The 14,414-nt window shown below is 39.1% G+C and overlaps 1 protein-coding gene and 1 pseudogene across 1 annotated transcript in view; both read right to left on the bottom strand.

The window, feature by feature from the left end:
• Lama2 (laminin subunit alpha 2) overlaps window positions 1–14,414 on the bottom strand; it is a 571,985-nt gene that overhangs the window by 291,324 nt on the left and 266,247 nt on the right. The window lies entirely within an intron of this gene.
• On the bottom strand, window positions 9,411–9,526 carry LOC121823303 (U2 spliceosomal RNA; annotated as a pseudogene).

Below are 14,414 nucleotides of genomic sequence, written 5' to 3'. Positions count from 1 at the left end.
TTTTGCTGAACAAACACAAGGACCTGTGTTCTCAGCACCCACATAAAAAGCCAGTATAGTAATGCCAACCATAATTCCAGCACTAGGGAGGCAAAGATGTCAGATCCTTGGGGCTCAGGGGCCACGTAGCAAAGCTGAATAGATGACTTACAGTTGAGGGAGCAACTCTAAAAATACAATGGAGAGAGATTGATGAAGATATCCAATATAGAACTCTAGCCTCCACACTTGCACTTATACCCAGATGCGTGCCTGCATGTGCGCACGCACACACACACACACACACACACACACACACACACACACACACACACACTGAAGAAAAATAAGTATCATTTCTGATCAATGGATGCAGAATAGTGGAAAGACGGTTAGATCAAGAATCCACAATGAACACTTGAAATACTTTAAAATGCATACATTTCTACTGGAGAACATATTTTAGAATGAGGCAGAGTAAACAGTATTAAATCAAGCATTTAAATTGCAAGCCACAGCTGACCAAATATTATTGTATCTATTTATTTTACTATCTTGAAAGACAGCTGCTTCCTAAATGTAAACAGATTAGGTTATTTTAACCAAATTCTTAAATTTGATGGCATAAACTTGAAGTTTCAAAATAAACTGTTTGATTTTTAACCCATCTTGCTGATAAAGTGGCCTACTCTTTTTTTTTTATTTTTTACATCTTGCATTGAAACATAGAAAGAGGTCTAAGTGGATGTCAAGAAGTCATAAATTCTGTGTGTGCTTGGACTTAGGAAAAGCTGTGCATCTTTATTCAAATGACTTAATCGCTTGGCTTTTCACCTTCTACATTTCATTCCAGGTGTGTCAAAATGCAAAACAGGTAACAGATTAAAACACATTGACTTAAGAGGCAAAGGGAATCCCTATCAGTCCATACTCCCTTTTGACCTGGAATGGATGGACCACAGAGCACACAGAGAAGCTGCATCAGGACACAACAGAATGTAGAATCCACTTAATAGAGTACAATTCATAGTCTTCTCATCTCTGAAACTTTTCTTCTGTGTAAATATTCATGTCTTACATTCTTCCAGAACACATAGGAAAATACTTTTACCCACCTAGTGCTCTATAAGCACAGAAAATTTGAGGGTTGGGAAAGAATTTAGAAAACTATTTAGGCCTTCCCCTTGGCACTGAACAGATATGGACCTAAATGACTCCAGACATATTTTATGTATATATGTATATTTAGAAGATCTGCTCAGACACTTCTTAGGAAATTCCAAGCAAGCATTTTTAATGAGGTTTCAAACTTTTTTCTCATTTAAGAGAATTCAACCTATACTTTTCCTTCCTCATTTTCTAAGGAACTAGAAATAAATGTTAACACAGAAGCACACATTTACTCACTCAAAAGAAGTTGTGGAATTTCTATCTGAAGTAATCTGTGTGCTCAGGGAGCACAGAATCAAGTTGTAAGTGTTGGGGGAGGTAACAAATTTGTAGAGAGTAAAAAAAAAAAAAAGTTTCTAAGTGTAGGGAGGTCCCAGGGGAAGGCCTAAGAAAGAGCTGTCAGAGATGAATCCATAGAACTCAGCATCTGATCTTCATTGTTCTGGATGAACAAAAGCTAATCAATCAGGAAAGTTGTGGATGAAATGCCCCACAAAAGGAATGCTGAATCAGGAAAACTGAGAAAGCATTAGATAGTTATGGGCATTTAATGGTGGACCACTGTCTTCTTAAGCTTCGTGGGGGCAGTGAGTGTAGAAGGCATTCTGGGTTTCCATTTTATCCTTCTAATGCTAACCTTCTTAAGGAAGAAATAGGTGATCAGATTTGAGGTTCTTAAAGCATCTGTCCACCAGGTATGTGAATAGCATTTTAGAGCTGGGAGGTAAGGGTAGAAAGAAAGTTCAATGGCTTTTTCTGCAATGTAGGCAGAAAGTGATGTTTCCCAAACACTAGTTGTTTGGGGTCTTGAATCATCTTAGTTGCTTTGCTTGACACTTTTCACATTGTCTACGGCTGGGCTTATGTTTTTCATCAGCGCATCTGGATGTGGAGAATAGCCCAACTGGGTAAATTTTTTTTCTTTTCAACTGTTGTTAGATGGTGCCTTTCCCATACTTTGTAGAGTTATTATTTCTTACCTCATAGTCAACTGAGTGAATGATTCTATATGGTGTTAGAATCAAAGATTTTTAAATCTGCAGAAGACTTTTAATTCACATGATCTATTTGTTTTCACATTTTTCCCCCCAGAATTAGGCTTTTCTAAGAGGAAATCAGTACTGGAGGTATACATGCAAGTAGAGTGCCTAACTCGGACACCCGCATTATCTACCATCAACACCACTGGCCCTGTCTCAGCCACGATTCCAGTCTCGAACTTCAAAACCCACCCGGTCAGATGCTGTGACCTGGTCCTGTCCTGTGGCCCTGTAACCAGCACCATCTCCATTTGTCCTGCAATGGGAGCTTTTCTCACTTGTTGTGAATCAGTGCTATCCCTCATCATTTGATGCCACATCCCCATCTCCTTAGACATATGCCAATCTCTCCCTTCTCTACCCAGTGCCCCTCCTACTTTCTGGTGAACTAGCAGCATTCATACCTCCCTCTGAAAGCCATAACTACTCCTATCTGCTACTATACAGTGTGATATCCTACCTCTCTCTATGGCAAGAGCCACCCCTACCTCCATCTACCCTGGGCCATCCCATCCCCTCTCTGTCTTCCCCAGACTTGTCACATAATTTGTGTGTTTTGAACATTCTACTAATGATTTTATTGAAGAGCCTGCTTATTGGGCAGAGGCAACTGCACAGGGGTGGCCATACAAAGTTGGTCAGAGAGAACCTACTCCGGAGAGTTGTCATCTGATCATTCATGCCAACACGCACGCACGCACGCACACTATACAATTTAAAAAACGATTTTGTTTGCAAACTGAGTCTTTTGCTGATACAACATAACCTTCCACATTATGAGGAGTTGAAGCTGTGTAAGTGAAGTAAGGGTTTGCCTCTGTTGGCACTCGCCTTGTGGTAGCAGTCTCCAGATGGCAGCACTCCTAACAAACTTTGGGAAAGTTAGAAGCCCTTGTAGGACCCAAAACTGTTCCCAACCCCCTCAAAACATTCTGTTCCCGCCAAGTCTCGTTCCTTCCTCATTCCGAATATTAATGGCTGTGCACTTCAGACTTCCTATTCTAAAAGAAAACAGCTGCTTGCTGAGATTGATTTTCTTCCTGTGTGAATATGTGTGCCTAGATTATTCTGTTTATAATGAATTTGATAATAAATTTAAATTTGCATATTTTTTAGTGGTAGCTAAAAGAGAATCATTTAAGCGATTTCTTGTACATACTAAACTATTAGATCATAAAGCTGGCCTCTGAATTCAAATAAAGCGTGTTACAGTATATTTTCTTAAGCATTGGAAAGCCTAAGTGTGTAGAGCCATCTACAGATGATATATATCAGTAGTTTTAGAAGTCATCCTAAAAGAGTATCTCGTATTTATGGACGAAAAGTAGGGTGGGAAACTTGCTAAAACTATAGATTCTGGGGTTGGAGAGTTGGTTCCATGAATAAAATGTTTGTACCCATGTGGTGACCTGACTTCAAATTCTTATAGACCACATCAAAGCAGGACACAGTAGCTCAGTGTTCCTATAACAAGGGGGGAGGCAGAGACAGGAGGCTCCATGGAAGCTTGCAGGCCAGCTAACCTCACACACACAGCTGGGAACAACAAAAAGATGATGTCTCAAACGAGGTGGAAGGCTAGGAGCAACAGCTGAAGGTATCTTTTGTTATACACATACAAAATTGCCCACAAGCATCATACACACACACACACACACACACACACACACACACACACACACACACACACACACACGAGAAAGGAGAGAAAGAGGGAGAAGGAAGAGAGATAAAAAGAGGGAGGGAGGGAGGGAGGAGGATGGGGGGGAGAGAAAGATGGAGGGAGAATTTCAACAAAAGTATAAATTCTCAGGTATTTGCCCAAGTCTTCTGGGTTAAGGTAGCAGTGCCAATGTTTAACGAAGACTCTAGATGACCTACCTACAAAGACACAGAGTAGATGGAGAGACATCCATCAGAGATTGCCATGGCTATTAATAGAACTCAGTTTAAAACACAGACTTAGATTTGAGTATTTTCTCCACCCCTTAGTCTGGTCTGTCTCCTTTTAGTAAAAATACTACAGTGTGTGAGTCAGGAAGATGGAGTTAAACCCTGACCAGGCTGTGCCTCAGGAATCAAGCTGTTGTGGGCTTCATTCCCAGCATAGTTAACATTCTCCCTCGCCTAAATATCTTTACTACTGACACAAAGATCAAGAACTTGGCACAACAGAAAGAATCTACTTTCAAACCAGCATGCTATCCATCATCCTCCATGTATCTGCCAGACAGTGAGATACATTGAATTACTACACTTTAAAGTTAGCAAAGAGTCCTGATCAAGAATGTAATTAAGATTACATGTTACAGTATTGAAATTGTATCTCTAGACTTATTGGGATGGGGCGGTGGGGGAGGGGGAAGCCAAACAAAGTACTTTAATCTTTAATCAATACTATTGCATCCAAATTTAAAGTTATTTGATATCAGAATAAGAGCAACAGCAACACACTGTTCATTTTTTCCTCCTGGGCTGTGGGTGGAAACAAGCTTAAGGCAGCAAACTGCCTGCAGGACCTTCAATGGCCAATGAAACTTCTTCCCTGTGGGTTGTTTCCACTGCATTTCATTACAGAGGGCATTTTCTGGAATGGTGAAGCTGATGATCCCTTCAAATCCAGCCTCAGATGAAAATTAGAGAGAAAAGTCATTCACTCTCCCACCACAGCACCACTTTATAAACAGGATAAGAATTCCTGGCAGTCACTTGATAAACAAAATGCTCTAAAATTAAATATACATCAATGGGCCCTTCTGATGCATTTCCGTTTGCGCTCCATTTTTTCACTCTGTTTTTCACTTTCCTTTTCCTCCCTCTCTCCTTCTCTCTCCTTTCCCCCCCTCTTTCTACCTTACTCTTCTCTTACCCTTTCTTATTTTTCCTGTTTTCATTTTTCTTGTCTTGGGGAAGAGTTGCAAAGCCTCAGTGGAATATAGGCACAATTAGAGTTAACAACAAGAGCTTCTGGCAGGTGTTTATTATTTTCCATGCCTCCTCTTAACTGATGAATGCTTGTTAATTCATTTAATCCTCACAGTGGCTCTATGAATTAGGTATTGGTATTCATCCACCTATCACTGGAGGGAAAGTGAGTATATTGAAACAAAGTTACGACCCAGATTTCATAAAGCTGCTGTCTGTAAGAACTAAGGCTAACAGAATTCCTTGTTCCCATGATAAACAATATTGGGAGTTCACATAATTTCTATTCCTGATTTGTAAATAGATGAATACATGCTTGAGTCAGTGCTGAGACAATTTTCTTCCTCAACTAAGATCCATCTAAACTAACATACCTATAGATTTATATCAGCTTCTGCAATATGTGATTCTAGATCTTGGCCTCGATCTATTGACAAATGCCAAGGTTTTATATCTTGTGTTCTGCACAGTCTCAGAGAGTTACCTGTCATGCAGGAACTATTTCAAAACTGCCCATTTCCCCTAAAGCCTAAAAGCCCCAGCCCCCACACCTTCTGAGCTGCTATTTCAAGTTAGTTGAGATGTTGTCTCTCTTCAAGTCTTTGCTAAAGCAATACAAATAAGTTTATAAGCCAAAATTTGCCTAATACTTTGTAAGAAATCTTAAGACTTATTATTAAATATATGTAAGTATACACATATACATGTATATATATCTATATATGTATATAGTGAAATAACTTGATACTCAGGTTCTCCTAAAGCCAAAAATATGTCTATAGTTGAATATTAAAACTATCCAGCTTCAGTAATTACCTACAGAATTTTTAGCACACCTTCACAGCCCCAAATCAAAGTATGTACATTTGAGTGATAAAATTTCTCTATAAAGAAAAACGAAGTTCGGTATAGTTTCTCCCACTCACATGAAAGATGAAATGTGAAATTTAATGGGTGAAATTCTTTCTTCCAAAAACATATTCATTTATTCATGTATGTTCAGTGAAAAAAATTTTTTTTCTTTGGAACTTTTGCACAACCAGGAGACAGGTAAGAATGAAATATTCAAATACTGTAAATAACCAAAGACTTAATAAATGAAAATTCCGAGTCCAGTCATCTCAGAGCATTACACCCAGGGAGGGATGTTTCCTAATGAAGGAAGCCAGTATGATAACTCTTTCAGGTATCAACACATAAAGCACAAGGAAGGCCCATTTCTTTGGAAATCGCTGTAAATATATTCATCAGGGTGAAACAATCATCGGTGTCTAGTCATGTGTGCTCTCTGCCTCCGTGGCTGTCACTGCTGTCGATCTGAGGCTGAGAGGTAATGGCCTCATGATTCAAGGAAACTGCTGAAGTGTGTACTCAGGCTTCAGTTTGAGAGATGGGTTCATTTATCATCATAATAAGCCATTACCATGGATAGGTCGCAACTCATTGAAGAGACAGTCAGTCTAATTGGCTCAATTCTGCTAGCTTTCGATGTGCCTCAAGGAGATAAGCACTTTTTTTGCAGGTAATTTTCAATCACCCACAAACTACCTGTTCAATAATTCATCACATTTCAGGTTGGGGTCCTAACTCCCTCTTCTTCAATGTGGCAAATGTGAGATGCGGGCCGCTCAGTATCCCAGACTCAGGTGATGGAGCAGGAGCTTTAGAGTAAGTCAGGTAGGACACAGCTCTCACTTCTAGGAGTGACAGGCGACACAAAAAATAAAAGTCTCAACTGTGTACTTCCCCCAAAGGCGCTGCTGCAGCAGGCAGGGTTTACTAAAGAATCTGGAAAGATATGAGTACTGTTATTTGAATCCCAGAGATTAATTAAGCATGACAACCACTGTTGAGCAGATAGGGCTGGGCCCTTAATACATATTAAGGGATTACATTTAAGGAACAGCTTTTACGGCAAAGTGTAGAAGGCAAAATAACAGCTTGTAGCAGACTAAATTATAAATATAAATTAAAGTTGTTTTAGTTAGCATGCCTTGTTTTACAAATTGGACAATATTTTCTTCTCAAGAAGGGCAATAGAATAGTCTCTGCCACAAATTCATGTCAATTCAAATACTAGATGTGACTCTAAAGAATCAAGCCACCTTATAAGTACAAATACATATTCTTTTTTCTCTACTTGAAGATGAATGCTAGTCATACATACATACACATCCATATGTATATGTATATATCACATCAGTTTAACCATTTAAAGATATACTTTGTATGTATCACTTCATATTATTTTGCAACTATGATGCATAGGAATTCTAGCTTATTTATCATTATATGCTGTTTGATTGTATAGCTATAGCAACATTCATGGTATCACTCATTGATCGATGGGCATTTCTGTGGCTAAGATCCATTTGTGACACTTCACACAGGTATGTGGAGTTCTAGACTGAGCCCCCAGAAGGGAAGTTTGTAGGAATATGTACATTTGTAACTTCAGTGGAGGTTTCTAAAGTTGGATGTCTTTGATTGCATCAAACTATCAACTGATGAGGATCTGTTTCTTTAAGGTCTCATTAAAGAGCATGTTATCTTCTTACCTTTATCATATGGTGCATGATAGATGACTGCTCGGTGTAATTACCATATTATGAAACAAGTGAGCATAATTTCTTGTATTTTAGGGCCATTTTTTCCTCTCCTAGGAACTGTTCATTCTTATCTGTTGAGTGTTTTTCTATTTGACTCCAAGCCTTGCTCTTATCTATTCCTATGATTTCCTTACAGAACTGACAGATTGCCAGTTGTTTGCCAAATATTACACCAAGAATGAAAGCCAATGGGTTTTAAAAAGAATTAATATTTTATTACTTGGTTGGCTTACGCTGTCATAACAAATGTCATGGATTGGGCAGTTCAAATAATAGAAATCGACATCCTCACAGTTTCAGATGCTAGACATTGGAAACCGAGAGGGTGTCATAGCAGAGAAAGAAGAGTATGTTCTAGACATCTCTCCTTGCCTTGAAGACAGCTGCCTTCATGTTCATATGCTACTGTGTGTGTGTGTGTGTGTGTGTGTGTGTGTGTGTGTGTGTGTGTGTGTGTGTCTGTGTGTCTGTGTGTCTGTGTGTCTGTCTGTCTGTCCCCAAACTTCCTCTCATGCAAGGACTCCCGTAATATTGAGTTAGGGTCCATCTTAATTGTTTCATTTTCATCTGTGTTATTATTACTATGAGATATTGACTGCAGTTTCAGAATTTTGGGCAATTTCTTGAGCAGGGACGGAGGAGCATAAGATATTCAAATCCTTTTTTCTGCCAGGTCTTCAGTAAAGAAAGAACCAGTGGGACACTTATGCCACTTGTTTTGGATGAGATGACATAATATGTATCAGCTCTACTCTGAAACATTCAAGATAAAGAGCAAACTGTGCTGTAGGTATTTCCAAGACTGGTCATTTCATTTTGTTGCAAAGCTGACATTTAAGTCATATCATCTCTTTCCTTGTTAAACCTCAACTTTCAAACTGTCCATCTTCATTTGTAATGCTATCTCTGCCATCAGGCATTGTGTCAGCAGCAAGTAGGTATGCAAAGATGTATTCTTTAGCAAAAATCTTTTCCTGATATGAAGCTTACATTCAATGTAAATTATCACAGAAAACAACTACAGAAAAAAATCACAAAGCAAATTATATTTTCTGAAGATATTCTATGTACCAAGGGAAATTTTTTTAGAACTTTGTGTCATTCTGAAGAATGTCCTAACTATTACTTTGTAAACCATGGAGGCCAAGATTGAATGGATCACAACACTGATAAACATTTACTATCTAACTCATGTCTATGTAAGATACATAGAATAAAACATTAACCAGTATTATCTCATATATTACCAAATCAGGTCATTCTTTACCCATGTAAGAGCTTTCAGTCAGTTCTCATGGAAACGAACAGTGGGAAATTGGTCTGGAAGCAAATTGTTGGCAAGGATGTCCCTGTCTGATGGCTGTGAGGAAGAATCTGATCCAGGCCTCTCTCTTTGGCTTGTAAATAGCCATCTCTCTGGGACTTCACACCGTTTCACTCTACAGACTGCACCATCTACAATGTCCATTGCCCACAATGCATCAACAAGTAAAACAGAATGTCCAGAAAACTCTTGCCATGGCAGGTTCAGAAATAGCATAGCAAATTGCACTTAAAGTTAGCTCTTTCCCAGAGGCAGAGTAGCATTTGGAGGGTATGTCCTATATAGAACTGGAAAGTTTGTCAGAACCATCAGTCCATTGGCTCCCATGGTCTACTACTAGGCTGCACATGGAATATAAGTGTAAAGTGTTGTTGAATGGAATACAGAAGAAAGGCATACCTTTTTACATTAAGAAATAGATATTAAACTGGTAAGAAGAGATACTATACTTGATCTTAGCCAAAAGGCCAAGAAGCAATAAGAAGAATTGTAGGAGCAACAGAGGTCAGGATACCACAAGAACACAACCCACAGAATCAACTAAGCAGGGCTGATAGTGGCTCACAGAGACTGAAACAACATTCACAGAGCTTTTATGGGTGTGAGCTAGGCCCTCTGCATATATGTTATGGTTGTGCAGTTTGGTGTTCTTGCGGAACTCCTAATAATGTGTGTGTGTGTGTGTGTGTGTGTGTGTGTGTGTGTGTGTGTGTGTGTTGGGGGGTGTCTCTGACTTTTTTACCAGCTCTTGGGTTCCTGTTCCTCCTCTTGGGTTGCCTCATCTACCTTTGATATGAGAGTGTGTTGCCTAGTTGTGTTATAATTTGTCTTGCTATATGGTTAATGTCCCTGGGGGACCTGTTGTTTTCTGAAGGGAAACAGAGGAGGAGTGGATCTGGGGGAGAGGGGAGGTTATGGTGGGAGGCACTGGGAGGAGGGGATAAAGGGTAAACTGTGATTGGGATGTAATGTATGAGAGAAGAATAAATAATAATAATAATAATAATAATAAAAGATATAGTGTGCATTTGAAATGATGTTTGCGTGCTCTCTTTAGTTTTGGGATAAGAAGTGTCAGAGGACATGGGAGGCTATTTTAAACACACTTGCCATGATGATGTCTTCCTTTTTCTAAGTTCAGAGAGGAGTTTTACACAAGGATTACTTGAAGTTCTAGCTTAAGTCGCTGTCTTTGGTCATTTATTCCATAAATGTTATGTTTGACCTGAGGGCTAAAAAAATAGTGGGCCAGAGAGGTCTTCTAGCTAGCAGGAGTAGGGAAGAAAAACCCTTTTTGTTTATTTTTCTAATACATATAATCTGTCTTATAGGGCCAAATTTCCATCTGGCATGGCTTGTGCTTTTGCCTGAAGAACTTTCTCCATCTCCTGTAATGTAATTTTCTCTGTGATTTATTTCTCTAAGAATGTCTTTGTCTTCATTTTTCAAAGATATTTCAGTCTGCTGAAAATTTTGAACTGACAATACCGGCTTGTTTATTTTGTTGTCTTTCCTTTCTCAGAAAAAAACCTTTAAAATATCTTTGCATTATATTTTAGTTTGGAAGAATCTTAGTCTATTCAACTACCATAACAAAATACCACAAACTGGGCCACTTATTAACAACAGAAATTTACTGTTCACAGTTTGGAGAATAGGGGTCTAATATCAAACCATCAGTAGCTCCCACATCTGATGAGGGCTTCTTCTCTGCTATTTATTCTGGCTTCTGGTTTTGTATTGTTATGGGATTCCTGAGTGTGCAAATGAGTGGTTCTCTGTATCTATATCTCTTTCTTGTGCCTTTTCTTGGGCTCTTTTTCCTTCTCTTTTGTCCTATTCTGACATGTTCGCTTTTGTTTTATCTTATTATATTTTATTATTATCCCTTTATTTTCTAACAGATAAAAATGGGTGGATTCATATGGCTGAGGAGGTGTGGAGGACCTGGGAGGAGGAGGGGAAGAGGAAATCATAGTCAGAATATATTATATGAAAAAAATCTATTTTTCACAAAAACACCTTTAAAAAGAGAAGCACAACACTGCACTCCTAAGGGGCAGGACAGTTACCTTTACCCTTTATTTGTAATGGCACCGAACCCACTTACAAGGGAATGAGTAAATTACTTCCCAAAAGACCCACCTCTTAGTATTATCACTTGAGGTTTGGGAGGGCACCAACACCCGGATCATCTTACAAACTGTCAATGTCTTAGTTTCGTTTCCTCTTAGTGTGAGAAAATACTCTGACAAAATCAGCTTCAGGGGAAAGGGGTTTATTTGGCTCACAGGTCAAAACTCCAGTCCATCATGTTAGAGAAGTCACGGGTGCAAGAGTTTGAAGCATCCATCATAAGGAGTCAGAGAGAAAGGAATGAATGCAGGCATGCTGCTGTTCAGTTCCATTTCTCCATCCCTGCCATCCGGGATCCCAGCCAGGAAATACTGCTGCTCAGAAAGTGGAAAGGTCTCTTCACCTCTATAATTAACACAAACTAGCTAATCCCCCAGTCATGGCCAGATGCCCACCTCCCGGCTGGTTCTTCGTTCCATCATGTCGACAGTTGATCGGCACAGATGGAATCTGCTATGCTCCTTGTCTTTATTCTTCTCTGCATGTTTTGTCACTTGCTACACCCCTGGCTGTTTCCCCTTTTTCTGCTCTCTTCCTAATCGGATTCTACCATTCCTCCTCATGGTTATCCTGTCATATTTGGGTCTTCTCCCTTGACCTGATTTTGCTTCATTGGGTGAGGGTTCATATGTTCCACTTCTACTCATGTGTCCTGTGCCTTGTAATATCTGATGTGATACCAGATATTGGTGCATTTTAGACTGCTAAGTCCTGAGTTTTGTTGTACTTTAATTGGATGGGACTTGGTTTTGGTATGCAGTTAATTTTCCCGGAAAGGATAATTCTTTTCAGTAGATTCTCTCCAGACTTGCCTTCAGACTTTGTTAGCATGAATGAAGAGTGGCTGTGGTCTGGAGCTAGTTTAGTCCCCCTATTAAGCAAGTGTCCTCTGACACTTTACCGAATGTCCTCACTGCTATGGAGGCATTCCAGGTTGGGTCACGGGAAAGCGAGCCAACTCCAGGGAACAAGTTTTGCTCCAGACACTTTGCCAACCACTCACCAATTGGGTCCCTGATTGCAGAAATGCAGATCTCATGTTCTTCGTCTCCACCTTCTGTGGCTTGTTCTCCCTTCACGTTGTGCTGAGCAGATTCTTGGTAAGTCGGCCTCTGTGTGTACCAGCCCTTCTGCTTGGCGTACCCATGCTCTATTGAGGTTTTTCCCTTGGTGTACTTCACTCCAGAAACCACTGCTCAGGCACTAATCTGAGACATCTGTAAACCTGATTCTTTAATTTTCATTTCTCAGTGATTGTGTTACCTTGGCATCCAATGCTCAGTATTATAAGCTGTCCAATCATATAATTTTGGTCAAGTGTTCCTGTGACTTAAACGAGGGAAGGAAATCCAGACTATGGTCAAAAGCAGGCATCCCAGTGCATTATCGTCATGGAGCTTATTTAGTGTGATTGTGAAATTTTAATCTTTCCTTCCAGCTGGAATTCATTTTTATGCATGATGAAAGGTAAGAGCACATTACTTACCCTTTTCCCTACTGATAATTCTTGGCTCCAGATCCATAGTCTATCCTACTAACACTGATTTGCAATTTGGCTAAAAAAAAAATTCATGTATGAACAGGGCATTTATGGATTCGTGTCTTTTAGTTATATTAATCTCATCTTTTAGTTATATTTTGAATCTTTGTATCAGTAATGATTAATTTGCCTCTGTTTTCATCCATGATTTTGGATGATGAGTTACATGTTCTTACCTCCCTGGTCAAAGTTTTGTTTAGACCAAAGATATCAAACCATGTAAAACTGCATGAGAAGAAACTCCCATTGTTTCATAAGATGGAGGACAGTGAAGGTGTTTTCAACCCAAGTCAGTTCACTGTGTTGCATTTCATCATTTTTCAAGTTATTCAGAGTTAGTATGTGAATTTTTATGTTTTGACCTGTTGACCTTCTGATATTGCCTCTTTAATTTTTGAAGTCATTTCAATTATGATTATTTTGTGTGTGTGTATGCTCCTGCATGTATTTGTATGTGTTCATGTGTATTTATGAATGTGGAGGCCTGAAGGGAATGCCAGGTGTGTTCCTAAATTGGCCTCCACCTTTATTTTTGAGACTGGGTCCCTCAGTGAACCTGGAACTGGCCAGGAACTAGCCAGGGAGCTATAGAAACCCACCTATTTTTGCTACCGAAGTACAAGATTAGGGTTGAGGGAGGACTGCTGCATGCAGCTTTTACTTAGAGGCTAGAGCTTTGAATTTATGGCCTCAAGCTTGCAATCACCACAGACACCCCTCTTTGCATATCATTATCCCCATTTGCTTAATTGTTTTCATTCCATTCCTTCTAATATTAAGTTTGTGTCTGTGTCTTCTCTGTTGTCATCGGCTTTCTTTTGCATTCAAATACATTAATATTCCTCATGCGTGCGTGCGTGCGTGCGTTTGAGATCAGGTCTCACTCTATAGCCCCGGCTGGATTGAACTAAAAACCTCCTGCCTCAGTCTCCCACACTCTGCATATTATTTCTGCTCATACACTTTCTGTTGGATATGTTGCTTCAGTACTTTAATTTCAAAGCAAAGTGACTCCAAGAAGTTAAAGATAAATGTTTGAACAATACCCAACTACAAAGGGTAGCACATATCTAGATACCAATTTACCTTCATTGTTTTCCTAGTTGAGATATTTTGGTTTACTGGCCAATGATTTTTGACTGTGTATATTAACACACATGAAGACACAATTTCATAGCTGAGTGAATATATTAGATGGCATGTTTTGTGCAGAATCGTGGTGGCCATGCATTCCTCTACCCTGACCAGTAAATTTCTATTGTTAAAATCCTAGACTTTATTAGTTTTGTTGTCTACCAAACAACAACCTATTCACATTGATATGCTACTGTGGAAACTCCTTTATCTCCCTAACAATCTGTTATTAACCTGAATGTTCCCCTACCTAACTTAACTCATTCAGTTAATTACAGAAAGTGATCTTTGTGCCTATTATATTTCATTATAAAATAAGGAAAACAAAATACATACGAAAATCAGAATTCTCTTCTATATACCAGTTTTCTGGGAGAAATAAGGTACATATCAAACTAATATTACAGTAAGGACATATCTTTGCTGTAAAGACTATTCTCTGTGACCTTGAATCCTTCTTGGGGATACGTACTTTTGCATAGCATACTTCATAGTAACTACAGTCAGTGAATGATTCTTTGGTCTTTTTATGTTTCAACATGGATTTTCTCATTTAT

Source organism: Peromyscus maniculatus, chromosome 16 (assembly GCF_049852395.1).
Source record: "Peromyscus maniculatus bairdii isolate BWxNUB_F1_BW_parent chromosome 16, HU_Pman_BW_mat_3.1, whole genome shotgun sequence".
Taxonomy (NCBI): domain Eukaryota; kingdom Metazoa; phylum Chordata; class Mammalia; order Rodentia; family Cricetidae; genus Peromyscus; species Peromyscus maniculatus.
The sequence above is the reverse complement of the archived record's forward strand: the minus strand, read 5'-3'. Positions and strand labels throughout refer to the sequence as shown.